This window comes from Lynx rufus, unplaced genomic scaffold (assembly GCF_022079265.1).
Source record: "Lynx rufus isolate CCGP_SWC_20201006 ecotype Redwood Valley unplaced genomic scaffold, mLynRuf1.p SCAF_17, whole genome shotgun sequence".
NCBI lineage: Eukaryota > Metazoa > Chordata > Mammalia > Carnivora > Felidae > Lynx > Lynx rufus.
The window spans coordinates 10,855,553-10,875,374 of NW_025814831.1; the positions used below are offsets into that span (position 1 = coordinate 10,855,553).

The 19,822-nt window shown below is 47.2% G+C and overlaps 1 non-coding gene across 1 annotated transcript; it reads right to left on the minus strand.

The window, feature by feature from the left end:
- Positions 1-7,865: 7,865 nt before the first annotated feature.
- On the minus strand, positions 7,866-7,972 carry LOC124512731 (U6 spliceosomal RNA). The gene has a single exon (XR_006962241.1). It is a non-coding gene; the product is annotated as a U6 spliceosomal RNA (small nuclear RNA).
- Between the last annotated feature and the right edge of the window lie 11,850 nt (positions 7,973-19,822).

The window sequence follows — 19,822 nt, forward strand, 5'->3', positions numbered from 1 at the left end:
ATGCATTCTTGTCTTCTCTCTAATTTCTAGGGAAAAGATTCTAATTTACTACCAAATGATTCTGGTAGATACCTTCGCTTTGTCAAGGAAGGTCTTTTCCATTTTTATGCCGGTAAATTTTTAACTGATTGATTACAAATGGGCAACAGGTTTTCTAAATTCTTATTTCTACGCACATTGGGACAGTTTGTTTATATCTGCTAAACTAGCGAACACTTATCAACTTTTTTCCAATATTAAATCACCTTTGCATCGTTGGGATTAAACCCAACTTAGTTCTCATGCATTATCTTTTTGATACATTGCCAAATTCTGTTGGTAATATTTTAGATGAGACTTCTACATTCATATTAATAAATGAGATTGTCTTTCTCACACCGTCCTTGACTAGTAGGTTTTGATATCAAGGTTATATTACCATCATAGAATGAGTTAGGCACTTTTTATTAGTCTCTGGAAGATTTTCTGTATGATCGGGATGAGCTGGGAAGTTTAGTTGAACTCCTTTGTTTAAAAAACAAAAAAAATCCAGGGGCACCTGGTGGTTCAGTCAGTTAAGTGTCCAACTTCGGCTCAGGTCATGATCTCATGGTTCGTGGGTTCGAGCCCCGTGTGGGCTCTGTGCTGACAGCTCAGAGCCCGGAGCCTGCTTCGGATTCTGTGTCTCTCCCATGCTCATGCTCTGCCTTTCTCTGTCTCTCAATAATAAATAAATGTTAAAAATTTAAAAAAAAAAGGAAAAAAAATCTAGGACCTGTAATTATCTTTTCCTATAGGAAGATAATTAAGCTCTTACTCATTTTATAAGTGGTTTTAAGAAATTTTGGGCTTTTTCATTCTCTTCGAATCAATTTTGGAGTTATTTTTCTAAGAACGTCACTGTTTTGTTTGACTTCTAAGAATTTATTTGAATTCTAAGAATTCAAATTTTTGGCCTAAGGATGAAAAAAAAATGTTTTTAGTGTTTATTTATTTTTGAAAGAAAGAGAGAGTGAGAGAGAGAGCGAGAGAGAGGCAAAAAGAGAGGGAGACACAGAATCCGAAGCAGGCCCCAGGCTCTGAGCTGTCAGCACAGAGCCCGACGCGGGGCTCGAACTCACAAACCATGAGATCATGACCTGAGCCAAGATCAAGAGTCAACGGCTTAACCAACTGAGTCACTCAGGCACCCCAGGCATAAAGATTTTTATAATATTCTACTAAATTTTTGTTGTGGCTATGGTTTTGATCCATTTACTTTCTTTATACTATTATATGCATCTATTTTCTTTTTTTTTTCAATCAGTCTACCAGATGCAGGCTGCTTCATTAATCTTTTCAAAAAACCAGTAGTCTTGTTGATCTGCTCTATTGTATCTTTTTTGTTTCTATTTCATTAATTTCTGTTCATATCTTCATGGTCTCCTCCTTTCTGCTGTCTTTGGGGGTATTCTGTTTTCCTTTTTAATGCATACATTTTCAGCTTCTCTTGGTTCTAATATAATATTTAAGGTTATGGATCTCCACTTAAGACCGTTTTCCCTGCATACTGACATGTAATAGTTTGGGTATCAATCAATTCTAATTATTTCAAATGCAAATTATTATTCTCTTATTCATGAGTTGTTGTGAAGCGGGCTTTTAAATTTCCAGACATGAAAAGATTACTAAAATTTCTCTTTGCACTATCTGTAGCTACTTCGTAAATTCCACTGTGATCAGAGACTGTCATATCTGTATGACATTCATTGTCTTAAATAGATGACAAATGTTCCGTGGTTTAAGAGTCTACACATTTCAACCCTGTTTTCCGACCATGATGCAATTAAATTAGAAATTAAAACCAGTGCTAAGAAATCGTAAAACGCAGATGAAAATTTCCATCTGTACTTGAGAAGAACGACCATTTTTTAATTGTTGGAGGAGTTATATGCCCACGAAGTCACGGCCGACGATCCGACAACCGTAATTCAAATCTTCCGTCATCTCGGGGCGCCTGGGGGGCTCCGCTGGTTTAAGCTCAGGTCATGATCTCGCGGTTTGTGGGTTCAAGCCCTGTGCTGGGCTCTCTGCTGTCAGCACAGAGCCTACTTTGGATCCTCTGTGCCCCTCCCTCTCTGCCCCCTCTCCACTCGCACTCTCTCTCAAAAATAAATAAACATTAAAAAAAAAACTTCTGTCTTTTCTAATATTTTTTTGTGTGTTTATCGGTAACTAGTAAAGATGCGTTGAAATCCTTGACAATTATGGTAGATGTGTCCATTTCTCCCCGTAATTGTTTTCAGATTTTGTTTCACATTTTTGAGGCTTTATAAAATGGATGAAGTTGGGGCGCCTGGGTGGCGCAGTCGGTTAAGCGTCCGACTTCAGCCAGGTCACGATCTCGCGGTCCGTGAGTTCGAGCCCCGCGTCGGGCTCTGGGCTGATGGCTCAGAGCCTGGAGCCTGTTTCGGATTCTGTGTCTCCCTGTCTCTCTGCCCCTCCCCCGTTCATGCTCTGTCTCTCTCTGTCCCAAAAATAAATAAACGTTGAAAAAAAAAATTCAAAAAAAAAAAAATGGATGAAGTTTACAATGTCACATCTTCCTGGTGAATTGAACTTCTTATCCTTATCTACTGACCCTCTTTAACATTGCTTTTTTTTTTTTTTTCTTAACAATAATTTAGCTTCTCATGGGTAGTGCTGATAAAGCTCTTTGAAATCAGGACAACACTGCCTTCCAATTATTACTCAATGTACTTGCTTACTATTTACCATTCCTTGCTTTGGCCTCTGCTCCCTGATATTTATTTATTTATTTGCTTGATTAGTTGCTTGTTTATGTATCTTTCGTGGTCCTTCAGAGTTCCCTTATTTCCAATAAGCTCATCAATACATCAAAATGTGTGTTTGCTATAATGTTGCCAGGCTCTAACTGACATAAGAGTCCCTCAGAATGCCTAGAGTGCCAGAATGCCAAATTGGCACACTTTTCGGTCTTTACTATATACATACTATATATATTTTATGTAAGCTTCATGCCCAGGTCGGAGCCCAACATAGGGCTTGAACACATGACCTTGAGATCAAGACCTGAGCTGAGATCAAGAGTCAGATGTTTAACCAACTGAGCCATCCAGGTGCCCCTACTATATTTCCAGAAAGTAGAAGTTATGGGCCTGGGGCGCCTGGGTGGCTCAGTCACACCCAACTCTTGACTTCGGCTCAGGTCGTGATCTCACCCTCCGTGAGTTGGAGCCCCGCGTCAGGAGCCAGCCTGCGTGGGATTCTCTCTCTCCCCTTCTCTCTACCTTTCCCCCACTCGTGCTCATCTCTCGCTCAAAAATAAATAAATACATAAACATTTTTTTAAAAAGAAGAACTTATGGGCACAAAAAGAGAAGACAAGGGACGTGGGCACCAAGGAGTACCGACCAGGGGATTCTGTGTGCCCATGTACACATATGCCTATTTTCCAAATACCTGTGGGTAAACAATGTGTGAAGGAAGTATGTGTATTCCTTCATCTGTGCTTCTGAAATCATAGGTTTTTCAAGTTACGTCTTATTTCTTTTTTTCAATTCTTTTTTCAGTGTTTATTTATTTTTGTGAGACAGAGACAGAGCATGACCAGGGGGAGAAGCAGAGAGAGAGGGAGACACAGAATCTGAAGCAGGCTCCAGGCTCTGAGCTGTCAGCACAGAGCCCGACGCCAGGCTTGAACTCATGAGCCATGAGATCATGACCCAAGCAGAAGTTGGAGGCTCCACCGACTGAGCCGCCCAGGCGCCCCAATTAGATCTTACTTCAGTCAATGAATATTTACTATATATAAAACAACTAGGGTGTGAGGACCATAAAGATGTTAGAGATCCTCACATTCATTAAATGTAAATAGTGCTCATCTCTCCATGTTGGGCTTGTGGGTGGTGAGTATTGTCTTCTATCGATTTTCTGTTTCTTGAACTTCTGCTGTGAGCATGTACTAGTTCCCTGATTATAGGGAAACAGTTATTTTACAAAGGGGTTTTCATACTTCAAAGAGTTGGAAACCACTAGTTTGGGGATTGAGAGCTTATAGAGCAAGAAAAACAAATTCGAAGGTGAATGGATGGGGCCAGGCCTGTGAGGACAATGAGAAAGTGGCCGAGGGGGCAGGGCGAGGGGCTGGGTTTCCAGTGACCTGATGGCCAAGGCCAGATGAAATGGGAGTGAACGCCTGTCAGCTCCACCCCATTTTTTGCTCTGTAAAACTGCAGGCCTGATGTTGCCAGATCTTTTGGCTAAGTGAAAATAGATATCTACATTTTGTTATTTGAAATCTTTACAGAGTTTCAATGCTGGCACACTCACTTTTTAAAAAATGTTTAAACATGGTGCAGTTCAAATCAACCATCTGTGCAGATTAGATATGGCTCCTGGGTGGCCCCTTGATATCCTGTGTTAGGACCTGGGTTCCTTATCTCTTTCACCTCCACATGCACACTCCACAATCACTAAGATCAGGTCCAGCCCTGAAATATTTCTGAAACAGGAGACACCACCAATTTCCTCCTTCAGTTCAGATTATGGGCAGCCTCTCCATCTGCCCTAGTTTTAATCACATTGAAACAGTCACCAAGTGGGTATATCCATCCATCCGTCCGTCTGTCCATCCGTCCATCTTGTCTGTCCATCCACCTATCCATCCATCCATCCATCCGTCCATCCATCCGTCCATCCATCTGTCCATCTTATCTGTCCATCCATCCATCTGTCCATCCATCCATCTGTCCATCCATCCGTCCATCCATCTGTCCATCTTGTCTGTCCATCCATCCATCCATCCATCCATCTTGTCTGTCCATCCACCTATCCATCCATCCATCCATCCATCCATCTGTCCGTCCATCTTGTCTGTCCATCTATCTATCCATCCATCCATCCATCCATCCGTCCATCTTATCTGTCCATCCATCCATCTATCTGTCCATCCATCCATCTGTCCATCCATCCATCTGTCCATCCGTCCATCTGTCCATCCATCTTGTCTGTCCATCCATCCATCCGTCCATCCATCTTGTCTGTCCAGCCATCTATCCGTCCATCCATGTATTTATTCTGACAACAGCTACCTTTTGGACATCTCCTAGATGGCAAGTAGTGCCCCAAATGGTGGAGACAGAACAGGGAATACGACCAAGCCCTACCCTTAAGGAGCATGTAACACTCTAAGGGAGGAAATAGATAATTACAAACAAATGATCTGATGTCAGATGGGGGAGGTGTGCTATCTAAAAGCTGTGTGGAAGGAAGAGGTGAGGGGACAGCATTGCTTGAAAGGGTGGCCAGGAAAGACCTTCACACATGGTGTCTGAATAAGACCTGCTTGCTAAGAAAGAGGCAGCTGTGCAAACACGGAGAGCGAACTTAGCCTCCAGGCAACGGATGGGATAACAGCAGGTGCAAAGGCCCAGAGACAAGAACGGGATGATCTAGATTTGTTGGGGGAGGTGTGCTAATCCTCTCCTGCGAACCCACACCACGCAGACTTCCTCCCTGACTCCACTGTCAAGCACTTTGTTCTGTGTTATCTCCTAACTCAGGCTGGGGGCCAAGGCCATTCTCCACGGGTCCATCCCACAGGGCTGGTTTCCAGGGAGAAGACATCTTTCACCCCCAGCAGAGATCCCGGGCAGGTTCCTGGTCTTGACCCTCCTTTCTGATCTTCAGTGGTTATCTTCCCCTGAGAGAGGCCCCTCCTCCACCAAAGGGCCTCCTTCCTGCTCCTACAGAGCAGACCCATTAACTCCTTTCTAAAGCCATTTGATAAAAACCCCAGATCCTGTCACCACCTCTACCCGCTGTTCACAGTGCACTCACCTTCCAGCTCCAACCCCTCCCCACCCTCTCAACCCTACCCTTGCAGCCCAGGCCCCCAAACTTCCCAGGCCCTTCTCTTGATATCTGACCTTCATAGGCATGGTCTGTCCTCTTAGCAACAGCATCTCCCCCTTTAATTCTAGCACCTTCCTGGTCGCTTGGTCCATAGCATGGCCTCACCATGGGCCTTGTCCCATTCCTCTGCCCCTCCCCACCGTCTTATTGGTCTTCCGCTGGCCCCTTCCTGCCTCCCACAAACACGAGCTCCTTGGCTGGCTCAGCTTCAAGCTTCTCTACCCTGGTCCTGCCGTCTTTTGTAACCGCTACAATTCCAGGCCGCTCAGTGCACTAACACGTGTAGGGTGAACACCAGTGAATAATTAAGTCCTTGGGTTGATCTGGGCACTCAGAATGGTCTGTCTTTGAGCTCGGAGTCATCACAACAGACAGGCAATCTCTTCTTTCCAGCATCTTCTTTATGCATTTATCATAAGCACAGGAGTTGCCAGCGTTGGTCCTAATCTATACTCGCTTGGGGCGGGGCTGTTCAGTATAAATAGAACCCTTGTATGGGGTGGTCACTCCCTGCCAAGTGTCCCACCTGGCACACAGCCACACCTCCTTGTTGTATAGATAGAATGACCGAATTAGCACCACGAGTGAATGAGTGAATGACCCTCCATAGGGCACTTCACACAGACCATTACAACGACCCAAGAGATAGATTCCCTGGTCAAATCCCATCTTACCGTCTAGGAAACATGAAGACTGAAGGTGATTAAATGATCTGCCTGACAGTCACGAATCTAATAAGCGGAAGCGTTGGGATTTCAACCCGCCCCAGTCTTTGTTTCACGGTCTAATCCCTGCGCTGTTCCACGGGGTGGCCACCAGCCACAGGTGGCTCCTGAGGACTCGTCCAAACGCGGCTGGTCCAAATCTAGATGTGCGGTGACGATAAAACACATTCCAGACTTCTAAGCTGTAGTGTGAAAAAGAGAATGAAAACTATCTCATTGATGCTTTTTACATTAAAGATAGGCTGACATGAAGGCATTTTGGATATATCGGGTTAAATAAAATATGTTATCAAAATTAATCGCACCTGTTTCTTTTTACCTTTTGAATGCAGCTACTAGACAAGTGGAAATCGCACTGTGGCTCACGTTACGTTTTTGTTGGACAACGCGGGTGAAAGCGCCCAGCCACCTTGTTCTACCAGTTCAAATGCAAACGCCTTCATCTTCAACATCCTGAATAATGCGCACCCAGGACTGTTGGCCCAAGGCTCCGTTCTTCGTCCCCCTCGGTTCGTCTCTCTTCCACCCACTGGAATGATTTAGTCTCAGTGTATCCCAAACCCCAGGGCTGCTGCCTTGCTTTTAGCTGAATATCGTGGACAATATTTACCTTGGAGATGTCTCCGACCTGGGGAGTTGGTCCTGAAGTCGGAACGTGGAGCTAAAATCGCTCTAGGCAAAATTATCCACAGAAAGCCCTCCAAATTAGCATGCGGTAGTGTGTCCCTGGTTTTGTGCACGCGGATATGTATGTACACATGTATGACAGACTCAGTGATATACAGTAGGTAACAGTACAGAGCAGAACATTGGTTTGCAAAATTTTCCCACCTATTGTTATTATTTTGATTAACCGCTTGTGAGTAAGTTGCAGATATTGGGACTTATTACTTTTTTGTTTGTTTGTTTTTGAGACAGAGAGAGAGAACGCATGCGTGCACGTGAACATGAGCAGGGGAGGGGCGGAGAGAGAGGGAGACAGAGGATCTGAAGCAGGCTCTGTGCCGACAGCAGAGAGCCCGATGCAGGGCTCGAACGCACGAACCGCGAGATCATGACCTGAGTCGAAGTCGGACACTTGACTTACTGAGCCACCCAGGCGCCCCAGGACCTTTCATTTTTGAATGTTTCAGTACATATTTCTTTTCTTTTTCATTTGACTCACTTTATTGCAATATTCACTTTATTGTGGTCATCTGAAACAAAACTCATAATATCTCTAAGGTATGCCTGTACAGAAATTCTAAAAATCTGGAACGTTTCATGAATTTGCATGTCAGCCTTGTGCAGGGACCATGCTAACCTTCTCTGTATCGTTCCAATTTTAGTCTCTATGCTGCTGAAGTGAGCACTCAGTATATATTTTTTAAGAACTAGGGGAACCTGGGTGACTCAGTGGGTTGAGCGTCTGACTCTTGATTTCAGCTCTGGTCATGATCTCACAATTCTTGGAATGGGGCTCTACACTGAGCAAAGAGCCTGCTTGGGATTCTGTCTCTGTCTCTCTCTCTCTCAAAATAAATAAATATACTTAAAAAAAAAAAAGAAGCCTGTTCTCTTATGTAATAGTTACCATTATGAAATCCAGGAAAGTTAACATTTTTATAATATCTGATATGCATTCCATATTCAAATTTCCCCAATAACATCTTTCCGAGCAACTTTCCCTGAATCCAGGATGCAAACCAGTATTCCATGCTGCATTTACTTGTCATGTGTCCTCGGTCTCCTCAGTCTGGAACAATTCCTTAACCTTCCTTTATCTCGCGTGGTATTGGCATTTTTGAAGATTACGGGATAGCTGTTATGTAGAGTCCTCCCCTATCTGGATATGTCTGAATGATTCTTCATTATCAGAATCAAGTTGAAAATGTTTTACACGTATGCAGCATAAATGACCCCGTATCCTTCCCACTATATCCCACAGGGGCTGGTGGTGTTTGTCCATCGTCCCATCCTGCTGAAGGTAACTGTGATCACTGACTGAGGCAGTCCTAGATTTTCTCCCTTTTATTTTAAAGAGATTTTTTAAAATGTTTATTTTGAAAGAGAGAGCGCATGGGCAGGGGGAGGAGCAGAGAGAGAGGAGCCCAGAACCAGCCCAGAGAGCAGGAGCCTCACACAGGGCCTGATCCCACGAACCATGAGATAATAACCTGAGACCTGAGATCACGACCTGAGATTTCATGACCTGAAATTAAGAGTTGGACGCTTAACGGACTGAGCCACCCAGGCACCCCATCTCCCTTTCAATTATTAAGAAATCTCTGGTCTCCTTTTGTAAGTGATAAGTAATCTGTAGCACAAGACTCTGATAGTGTGTAAGTATCACATTTCCTAACAATTTCACCCAGAGGTTTTAGCATCCATCCGTGATTTGTGCCCTGAACTGAGTTTTATTAGGATAGCTGCAAATTATTTTTAAAGCTGTAAAGGAGGGAGGGGAGTGGGGGGAACACAGGTGAGCGGTTGCATTTCCTTAACATAAAGGCCTGGAAAATGTTACTCCATTGTGTGGAGAATTTTTAATCCGCAAAGCACGGTTTGGGAGGAAGGGGCAAGATTAACCAAGATGTGGTCTCTGCCACCAGAGCAGCTCACGATCAGATGGGGGACACAAAGCAGACAGAGCACTGAGGATACACACACACACACACACACACACACACACACACACACACACAGGAAAGGAGGGACAGGAAACCGTTAAGTGAGAGCTTCAGAAGAAACCCAGCAGCCTGGAGCCGGCTGCTGGAGCCTAAGGTTTGCCCAGCACATAGGTACCAAGTAGGGAAAGCATCCCCCCATCCCCAGTGTCATGGATTGATGGGTCCCTCCCAAATTCATCTGTTGAAATCCTAACCCAATACCTCAGAACATGACCTGATTTTGAGATAAGGTCTTTATAGGGGAAATCAAGTTAAAATGAGGTCATCAGGGTGGGCCTTAATCCAGTATGACCTTCATCCTTCTAAAAGGGAAAAATCTGGACCCAGACATACACACAGAGGGAAGATGCTGCAAAGGGAGAATGTCACCGACAATCCAAGGAACACCGAGGCTTCCAGAAGCCTGGAGGGAGGAGGCCCGGAACAGATTCCTTCTCAGCATCTGTTCTGCCAACACCTCGATCTCGGATTTCCAGCCTCCAAACTGTGGGACAATACGTTTCTGTTGTTTAGGTCATTCCATGGGTGGCACTTTGTTACAGCGACACCCACCGTCGGCAAAATGACCCCACGTTCATGGGTTGCAAAATGTTGAGGGAAGAGCCCGGGCTCGAGTCAGAGCCTTGGGGTCATGGCCAGGTTGTACCACATCACAGCTGCTTAAGCTCAGGACAGTCTCTTTGTCTCCAGTCTCGGTTTCCTCATTTGTCAGTAGAGGGGAGTCAGAACCGCTGCAGAAGGGGTGCCTTGCGCTCCACTGGGGCCATCGTGGCTGGCCGCCATGACCTCATCCAGTCTTTGCTGACTACGGGACTCCACCACGGGAACCCCTTCCCTGACTCTCACTCTGCTGGGAAGGGTGGCATTTTTACTCCCTTTCACCCTCAAGGTCAAGCTCATATGGGGCAGAACTAGGTCAAGCTAATACGGGGCAGAACTAACACAAGCCAGTTACCCAAAATGCCCTGGTGCCGTGTCAGTGAAGGAGGAAGTTGGCTTATCTTTCTGAGATTTAACATGATCTATGGTGCACCAGGCATGACAGGCCTTGCCTGTCACTGTCATGGCCTAGACTGTGTCCCCCTGAACCCAGAACATTACAGAAGCCTTCCCGGTCTCCCCAGCCCTCTGTGGAAGTGATCACTCAATTTCTTTGCTCTATTAATTGCTTCTCTCCGGGGCCCTGGTTGCCTTCCATGGGCCACTGTTCTAAGCAAAGGGAGGTGGTTAAGGAGGGGAGTGTGGAGGGTCTCACCCCGGAGCCACCCTGCCTGAGTCTCATTCCTGACTTTGCCCTGAACTAGTTGCGTGACCTTGGGCAGCTTCTCCAGCCTCCCTGAGCCTCAGACTTCCCTTGTGTAATAATAACATGGCTCTTGGCTGGTTGTGAGTATTGGCTAGGGCCTGGCATATAATCATCCAATAAATGTCAGCTATTTTTAAGGCTTTTATTTATTTTTGAGAGAGAGAGAGAGAGAGAGAGAGAGAGAGAGAGAGAATGCAATCGGTGGAAGGGCAGAGAGAGAGAGAGAGAGGGAGACACAGAATCTGAAGCAGGCTCCAGGCTCCGAGCTGTCAGCACAGAGCCCGACACGGGGCTCGAACTCACGGACCGTGAGATCATGACCTGAGCCAAAGTCGGATGCTTAACCTGCTGAGGCACCTAGGCACCCCTCAGCTATTTTTGTTAGCGTTGGGAGCCAAGATTTTGGTGTAGGAAAAAAGATGGAGATCTGAGTTTAAAAAGGTTAAATATAACCTGAGTTAGGATTAGAAACATCAGAACAAACTCATGGTATATTTTATCCTTTAAAAAATGATCTGGATTTTTTCTTCACTCTGTTAACTCTAAATCTACCGAAAAGACCCAGAACAATATCTAAACAGTATAAATGAGCATCCCCAGCATCAGACTATGGTCTCTAAATACTGTTTCTCACTCAAAGAAACCAGGAATGGTTGATTCCAGGTCTCGGGCAGGAAATGAATGTGATCATTCTGGAACATCCTGTCAAACAAGAAAGCAGGGCAGCCATGAAAGACGACTGAGCTGTGTCAGCTTAGGACTCAGAAGCAAATTTGGGAAGGTTCCCATTCGCCAGAGACAGGAAAATGTGAGCACCAATAGGAAAATGAATTTCAGTATACTGAAACACATAAAAGTAAATTAAATCCAGGGGTGCCTGGGGGACTCAGTCGGTTAAGCCTCTGACTTCAGCTCAGGTCATAATCTTGTGGTTCGTGGGTTCGAGCCCCGCGTCAGGCTCCGCGCTGACAGCTCAGAGCCTGGAGCCTGCTTCAGATCCTGTGTCCCATGATGTCCCCAGCCCCAAGGCCAGCAGTTAGCAACCTTACCGGGAATGTGGGACCTGCTACTTGGCAGAGGGCTGCCCACATTCCAAGGCACTAGCAACTTTGCCCTGGTTTCCAGAACATTCTTTCATTGCTGGAGGCAGCCCGGCTGGGCCTGCTTCCCAGCTCTTTGCAGCTGGCCTGGATGTCAGTCTGTCCACGTCATCAGCCCTCCAGGCGCAGGTGGGCACCCCAGCCCTGCCACAGCCCTCTTCGGGAGAGGAAGAGAGCTAAAGCGATCTGGCCACACCCCACACCTGCCATCAGCTCCAAGTCTTCCAAGCACTCCACACTGTCCCCAGTGCTGCAAAGGAGGAAGGGTGGGGCAGGGATCCCCAGACACAGCGGCCCCTGGGGCAGTCGGCAAAGTGCTAACCACTCCCCTGGCGTCGGCAGAATGGGAAGTAGAATGGTCGAGAAGAAGGCAGCCAGGCAGCTATCCACCAGGTGCCTGGTTCAAATCCTGGTCTCACCCGCCCACCATATCTCTTAATTAACCCTACCTTAACACCTGCTAAGCACCATGCCAATGTCACGTGCACATCTGTACAGACATACCCACTTAGCACCTTCATTCTTACGTGATGAGATTTTTTCATTAAAACTTTTTTAAGCTTTATTTATTTTTGAGAGAGAGCGAGACAGAACGTGAGCATGGGAGGGGCAGAGAGAGAGAGAGGGACAGAGGACCCCCCATGCGGGGCTCAAACTCACGAACCGTGGGATCACGACCTGAGCCAAAGTCTGATGCTTAACCGACTGAGCCACCCAGGCACCCCTATGTGATGAGATCCTCAGGCTCATGTAGCCATAGAGTATTCTATTACATATCATTTTCTCACGTGCCCACGAAGGAAAGCGCAAGCAACGTTAAGTTGTTTTCCTCTGACAAGAGTCCAACTTCTGTGAATTAGGTCCCTGTGTTTCCATAGAGCATCACCGTCTGGGCCACCATGCCTGTGAAAGCTATTCCTAACCAGCTCCTTTATTCCTCACAACCACCTAGGTGGACAGGATGACAAGTAGCCGCGTTTTATAGATGCAAACACTGAGATCAGGGAGATTCAAACCCTCCGAAGGAAGCTAACCCAGAAAGCCCTTGCTGAAAATTTCCTTTCTCTGCATCACCTCTTTGCCTCGCCAGGTGCTGAGGCGCAAAGAATACCGGCTTTGGGGGGAGATTTGGGTTGGTCTAAGACTTCTGCTCCTTTCTTACAATCTGCATGATCGATCGCTTCACCTTCCAGGATCCCATTTCCTCACGCGCAAATGAGGATAATAACTCAAGTGCAAAAGCCTTTAAAGTAAATTAAAGATAAGGAAATACCATCCAGATTGTCTTTATCTCAGCCCTTGAAGAGGACCGAGGTTAATTTTCAGCGTCACTTTGAGTAGCCATACAACGCCTTGAGTCTTAAAGGTGTTCGGGGTCTTGGAAAATGCTAAATCCGAACATCCAGAAAGCCTCCCCAGGCTACCATTTGGTGAGCAGGCTCTGTGAGGGCACAGGTGTCTTGCCTTCTTTCCTGTCCAGGCCAGAATGCTCCCATTGGCTGGACCCCTTCTAGGCACCTAGTACTTATCATCCATCCAACAACCCGAGAGCGGTCCTCACAATCTCACACGGATGATCCTTGAGGCTCTGAAACCCCAGGAACCCGCCCTGGCACCCTAGTGACCTGGCCATGGGTTGGTGAAACCAGGATTTGGGCTCAGGTCTGAGTACGGTGGATGGTCCGAAATCTCATGACATCAAAGTTACATGCCCTGATTGTCAGCACAAGATCAAGCAGGCTCATCAGAAAAAGCCTGAGCAGGATCTGTGGCTATACAGACATCAAAATCAAACTCGGCACCTACATTTGAGTTACGAGTTTACGCGACTCCGTGTAACTCAGACATCTGTGTTCCGTCTGCTGCAACACACTGAGCTGTGACAATAATGTCCCGTCCTGTTCACTGCACCAAGAGCTAAGATCACCTGCTTTATTTCTCCTTAGCCATGGCTTTTTACTGCTGGAAATCTCTTTGAGCGTAAGGGACTTACCATGAGGTCAGGGACTTTTGCAAATTCGTCTTTTCTGCCCCAGCACGCAGCCCAGTGCCCAGCACGCAGAAATTCCTTACAAACTATTTTCAGCTCAGTTTCACAAACATCCACTGAGCACCTACCTCGCGCCAGGCACTGTTAGGTGCCAAGGGACAAAGATGATTATAATTTTAAAGGCTCACTGGTCTCTCCAGAATTAAGGGGAACTTAAGGCAAGGTTGGGATCCTTGTCGCAGAATGAGAAGAAGTGACTTACGCATCTGATCGGTAAGTTTGGGGACTAGAATCCAATCTTAAGACTTTAAACCTATAATGTGTCCACGTAGGAGTCCCGTCCTCTTCACACCCCCAGCCATTGTCCAGGAACCCAGGGGAGTGAGTCATTAGCGAGGGGGACTCCTTTCCAAGGATGTTGTTTGCCTGTGATGAGGTGTTAGTTGAGGAAATGGGGATGGGGGTGGGGTGTAGTCGCTTATCTCATTATTTGTTTGACCTGGGTCCCCTTTCCCTGGAACACTGCCCATGCAGAGGGGGAAAGGAGTTTCAGATTTTGGAGATACTGGGTTTCGATGCACATTGAATTTTAACGTCACAAGTAAAACACGAATGCTGTGTCTTTGTTCAAAAGTAAAACATTAGCAGGAAGGCTCAAGTCCTCTTTAAGTATCTACTCCAATCCTAGCCCCTCCTACAAGAGGTGACTGGTCCTGTTAATTCACTGGTGGACCTTCTAGATCTTTCTCTTTTGTGCGTTTATATATTCATTTCTCAAACACCATACAGCACTTACTGTGTTCCATGCATTGTTCTAACTGCCTTCCAAACGTTAACCCCTATGAACCCATAGTCAATGTTGCTGTTGTGTATGTGCACACACACACACACACACACACACACAGTCATAATATTTCAGATAACTTAACTTTGCCATTCAACAAGACATCTTAGAGATCTTTCCATATTAGTACATACGAGATGGCCTTCTTCTCCTCAATGGCCGTGTGGTTATTTATTATGGGTGCATGCTGCTTTATCTAAGGAGTACCCTACCGGTAAACATTTAGGTTGTTCCAAATAAATTTCATTATCCCTCGTGAATATCCTTCTGCAGACCTCGTGTATAGTATGAGTGGAAGGGCTTGCTTGGGTGGATTTACTCAGGGGGTCTTAAATCTTAACCTTCAGTAGGTTAACCTATGAATAATATAGGCCACGCCCAAAGAGGTTTGGGGCAGGGTGGCAGGGAGGAGGAGGGGAGGGGAAGAGCCTGGGGTCACAAGTGAACTCTGACCGAAAAACTGCCCCTTCCGCACTGGCTTCCTTGGGAGGCAAAGATACCTCGGGAGGTGTGTGCACAGCTTTTCCGGAGGACCCCACCCTCCCAGCGAAGGACCCCACCCTCCCAGCGAGCGGTCCCTCAGCTTCTCAGACTCCTCACAGCTGGAAGCCCCCTTGATTTTTCCCACAGTGGGTTTGGAGTCAAGCTGGTTGTTTGAAGAAGCAGGCGCTAGGCTGCACCAGGACGGGTCTGGTGGAAGGAGCCCCAGGCTACCAGGAGGCCCAGCGAGGAATGATGGCACCCCGACCTGCTTTGAGACCTGGGGCGAAGTCCTTAGACTCCTCTGACCCCCCGTGGCTCCCTGTTGCTTTAATCTGAGAATCAAGGGAGGTAGTGAATTGCTATTCTTTCTAAACAAAAAAATTTTTTTAATGTTTATATTTATTTTTGAGACACACAGAGACAGAGCATGAGCAGGGGAGGGACAGAGAGAGACACACAGAATCCGAAGCAAGCTCCAAGCTCTGAGCTGTCAGCACAGAGCCCGACACGGGGCTCGAACCCACGAACTACGAGATCACGACCTGAGCCACAGTCGGACGCTCAACCGACGGAGCCACCCAGGCGCCCCCGGAGAATTGCAATTCGTAAGCGACACACCATTTTCCTTGGGAATTTCCCCGGGAAAGGATTTGAGGCTTTTTGTTGTGCAGGGAACCAAGCCCAGGCCTCTGTCTACACCACTGCAGATATTTAGGCTCTCCTGTCCCTTGATCTATTTGTGTGCAAGAGCTGGGGCCCTAATGGTAAACACCCCTTGAGGTGGCAAGGACTTTCCGCCCTACAAATGACAAATGACTGCAGCTGCTCCACGGGCACACACGCTGGATCGCTCGCCCTGAGAACGGGATCATTCGTACCCACCCCCATCTTACAGACTCGAAGACTGAGACTCCGAGAGGTCACAGGGCTGTCTCCGGCTCACACAGCTCGTGGGCATCAGAGCTGGAAGGCAGCCTGACAATGAAGATGGGACTTTCAGCCACCACACCACCCACGGGGGTTGGGGCGGGGGGGGGGGGGGGAAGGGACTCTGGAATCGGGAGCTCTGGAATGGAATCAGACAGGGACCGTTGAGCGTGTTGCCAGTGTTCAACATTTGCTCTTTTGCAAGAGAGTCTCTCCTTGACTCGCTTTGTCACCGTGGAGGGGCAGGGAGTAGTAACCGCAGACTGAAAACAGGACCCCCAAAGGTGGCGAGGGCCCACCCCCAATTCCTGTCCCCGCTTAGGGTCTCAAAAGCAGTTTTTTCAACTACCCGAGACCCATCTACCCATCCCGGAGGGCCAGCTTTGTCCGGACAGCTCTGCTCCCACATCGCCACGCGGCCCTGAATTGGATCCTGACCCCTTTGGCTGCACCGCTGGGAAGTGGGGACGCATCTCCCCTGAACAAGGTCAGAACGCAAGCTAACGGTGACCAGCGGCCGAGGTCTGAGCTAAGAGGGGATTTGCAGCTGGTTTCCTGATCGCTCCCCCATTTCAGAGATGGGAAAAGGAAGGCTCCAGGGGAGACACAACCGGGGAAGTCCTGGAGAGTCTTCCTGCTTTCTTCATTTAGGACCCACCCCGATGACAGTGGGACGCCCCACCCAGATGTGTCAGACCTCAGGTTCAAAGGTGACCGTCGGCCTACCTTGGCACACAGGTGTGGCTGGAAAGCCCAAGGCTACCTGCACACCAGCGCACTCCTATGCACACGCCAGCCGCATGATGACGCCAGGCAGTGTCTGGGAGAACTAACTGCCTGGGGTTAACAGATGGACAGCCCTTCTCCCTTACCCGCTCTTTTATCTACTTCAGGAGAGCACCCACTGTGGCTAATTAACACTCCCCTGCTAACGATCTTTCGCCTGGAATTTGGGGAGGAAGTAGAAGCGAGGAGGTGGGGAGGGGAAGGGTGAAAATGTATTCTCTCCTTAAACAAGTGATTTAGCACACTCACAGGGCCAAGTGCCGGTTCCGCCCATATGGTCCCAGCTCAGATATTTCCAACCCTAAGAGGACTCGTTCTGCAGCACAGGAAGGCCCGACGGTCACCTCCGGGGTCTTCAGGGTGGCAGAGGCCACGTCCGCACAACCAGACAGGGAAGCCAGTGTGGCCGCGCGGAGCCAACAGGGGAAGGCCACGTAGGAGGGGGCGAAGAGAGCCAGCGAAGGCACCAAGACTGAGCGGCACAGGGCAGGGGCCTTCCGCGTGTGGCCAGAGTCCTGACAAACTAGGGTGGGGACAGAAGGGAGGAAAGGTAACTTGGGGCCAGGGAACAAAAGGTGTTGTTCAGCCAGCTGATGAGCAGGGCATTTCCTTGTTTTATAGAGCCCGACGCAGGGCTCAAACTCGTGAACCAGGAAATCATGACCTGGGCTGAAGCCGGACGCCTAGCCTACTGAGCCCCCCGGGCTCCCCTTTTCGCTCCATTTTCTAGAACAAACAAACTAGTCGTTTGCCCTAATTAGACCTAGTCATGGCCAGCCCTCAATACCAGTTTCTCCGGCCTTATGCCTCAAGATGGAGACGTTTGCTCCCATTTAGAACATACGCCCATAAAAAGGCAATTTGTTCCTAGCTCGGGAGACTAGGTCAGCCCCGACAGAGATCCAAGGAGCGAGATTTCACAGTGACTCCAGCTTTTGGAGCGAGAAATATTCAATAAAGAATTTCCCTGAAATATGGAGGGGTGTGCATTCGCCACACATATTCAATATCTACCTTTTCCTCAGAAACACCAGAATTCCCCTGCCGCGCAGAGAGCTTTGAAAGCAGCCCTCTCTGCCGCTGCGCTTTTACTGAAGGACTGGAATGGTGAACAAGTTATTTCAAAACTTATTTCAAGTTAAGCATTCACTTGATCACCTAGTTTAGCTTGGAAAGCTACTTTCTGAGGGGTTGGGGGGGGGGGGAAGAAAAAAAAAGAAAAAAAAAAAAAAAGAACGGCCGCGGCTGAAATCAGAATGTGGATAGCATTATCAAAAACTTATGTTCCCATCTCAGAGTCAACCGGAGACACTTTAAGATTCAAATAATTCCAGAATCCTAGAGTTTCAGAGAAAGCATTGTCATTAGCCGGGCATGAAAGTGTTTGTTGACGTCAGCATTCTACTTGCAAATATCGCGTGGACCTACCGGGCAGAGCTGAAAATGACTATATCTACAAACCTTATGAGAGCGGAATGAAATGTTCTTCGGGGACCTGTTAAAAAAACCTGCGAGGTATCATGTAGACAAGAGGGGTTCTTTTCAGTTCAACTGTCCTGTGTTTGGCTCATACACTCAATTCCCCAAGCTATCATTACTATGAACAGACTACTTTTTCCCATAATACATAAATTACAAACAACCCAATGACAGGGGAGACGGACTCTTGTGATTTTAAATCCAAGACCTTCTGGTCTGCAGAAAGAATTTTACTGCTAAGTGAAACCAAATCCACCTCGGGACCCAGCATCATTCAGTTTTTGTCCCTGGGTGCAGGCAGACACCCCCAAACAAGAAAATAAACACAACCTCCAGAAAGGAGGTGACCAAGGAGCTGGTATTGGGATTGATTGGCCCAGAAGTGATCAAGTGTGCAAAATGAAGGCGGGGAGGGGCTGAGGGTGTGTGTGTGTGTGTGTGTGTGTGTGTGTGTGTGTGTGTGGAGGGCAGTGTATTCCAAAACTCTCGATCTCCTGGCTAAGAGAATAAAAGCCCCAACACAAATCAAACAAACTGAAAGTTGAGGTTGTTTCTGGGAATTCTCCTTTTTCCTTTCGGGGACAGAGAACTGATCTGAATTATCCAGGCACCCTGGGAAGGGCTCAGCCTGTTCCTCCCACGGCAAAGCCAGGTTCGAGTTGAGTGACAGCATCAGACCCTCTGGCTGGTGGGATTGAGCAGGTGACAGGACCTGTGACCTCTGGACCTCTGAAAGCGGCTTCCCTCCCGCCTGCCACTTCCCATGACTTCGTCCGACTCCTTAGGCTTTTCGGAAGCCTTGATTTCGGCACACGACCGATGGGCAAAGGAGTCTAGCTGCTTCTTTCAAAGGCAGACAGGAATGAATGGGCCCAAGTAAGTGACCTTTTAGGAGTTGAGAAAACTATTCAAAACCGTCACTGACAGTGATGCTGGGGCAAGTAGGAGCCTCCCTTGGTGACTGCTTTGAAGGACAAGACACATCTGGGAACATGTTTGTTAGTTTCCTCGTTCTGATGTTGAAAAAGAGCTAGTAAAGTTACCTGCTACCCATCTCGCATCCAGATCTGAAGTAGACGTATTGTCCAATGACCATTTCATCAAGTCCTCTCTAAAAAGATGAATACACGTTACACACATCTCTGCTGATAACCAACCTTTCTGGACACGGAACACGGCCACCCAGGCATGGCTGTCTTTCCCCATAATTTTCAGTTTTATTTTCTAATAGTCTTTTCTTCAAAAACAAAACAAAACAAAAAACCCCAACCCACAACTTCCCAAATTATCTCTTGAGTATTAAGGCTTCCTTTTTTACCCCCAATACGTGTCTCGCCTAGCTAACTTTGATCACAGACACATTTTCGGGGTAAGTTCCTAAAAGTTAAGCAGCTGAAAGCTACGGAAATATTTTATTAGCAAATCAATTGTTTTTCCAAGAACTTTACAACCACGGCTAACAGGAAAAATCTACCCTTATTCATTTCAAAATGGGCAGAAGGGTAAGATAGGAATGTAGAATGCTGAGGAAAAACAAAACAAAACAAAAGTCTGGTGCCTTCTTTAGGTTATGAAATATGTCCTTGCCTTTCCGGTTTGCTGACCACAGTAAGATGTG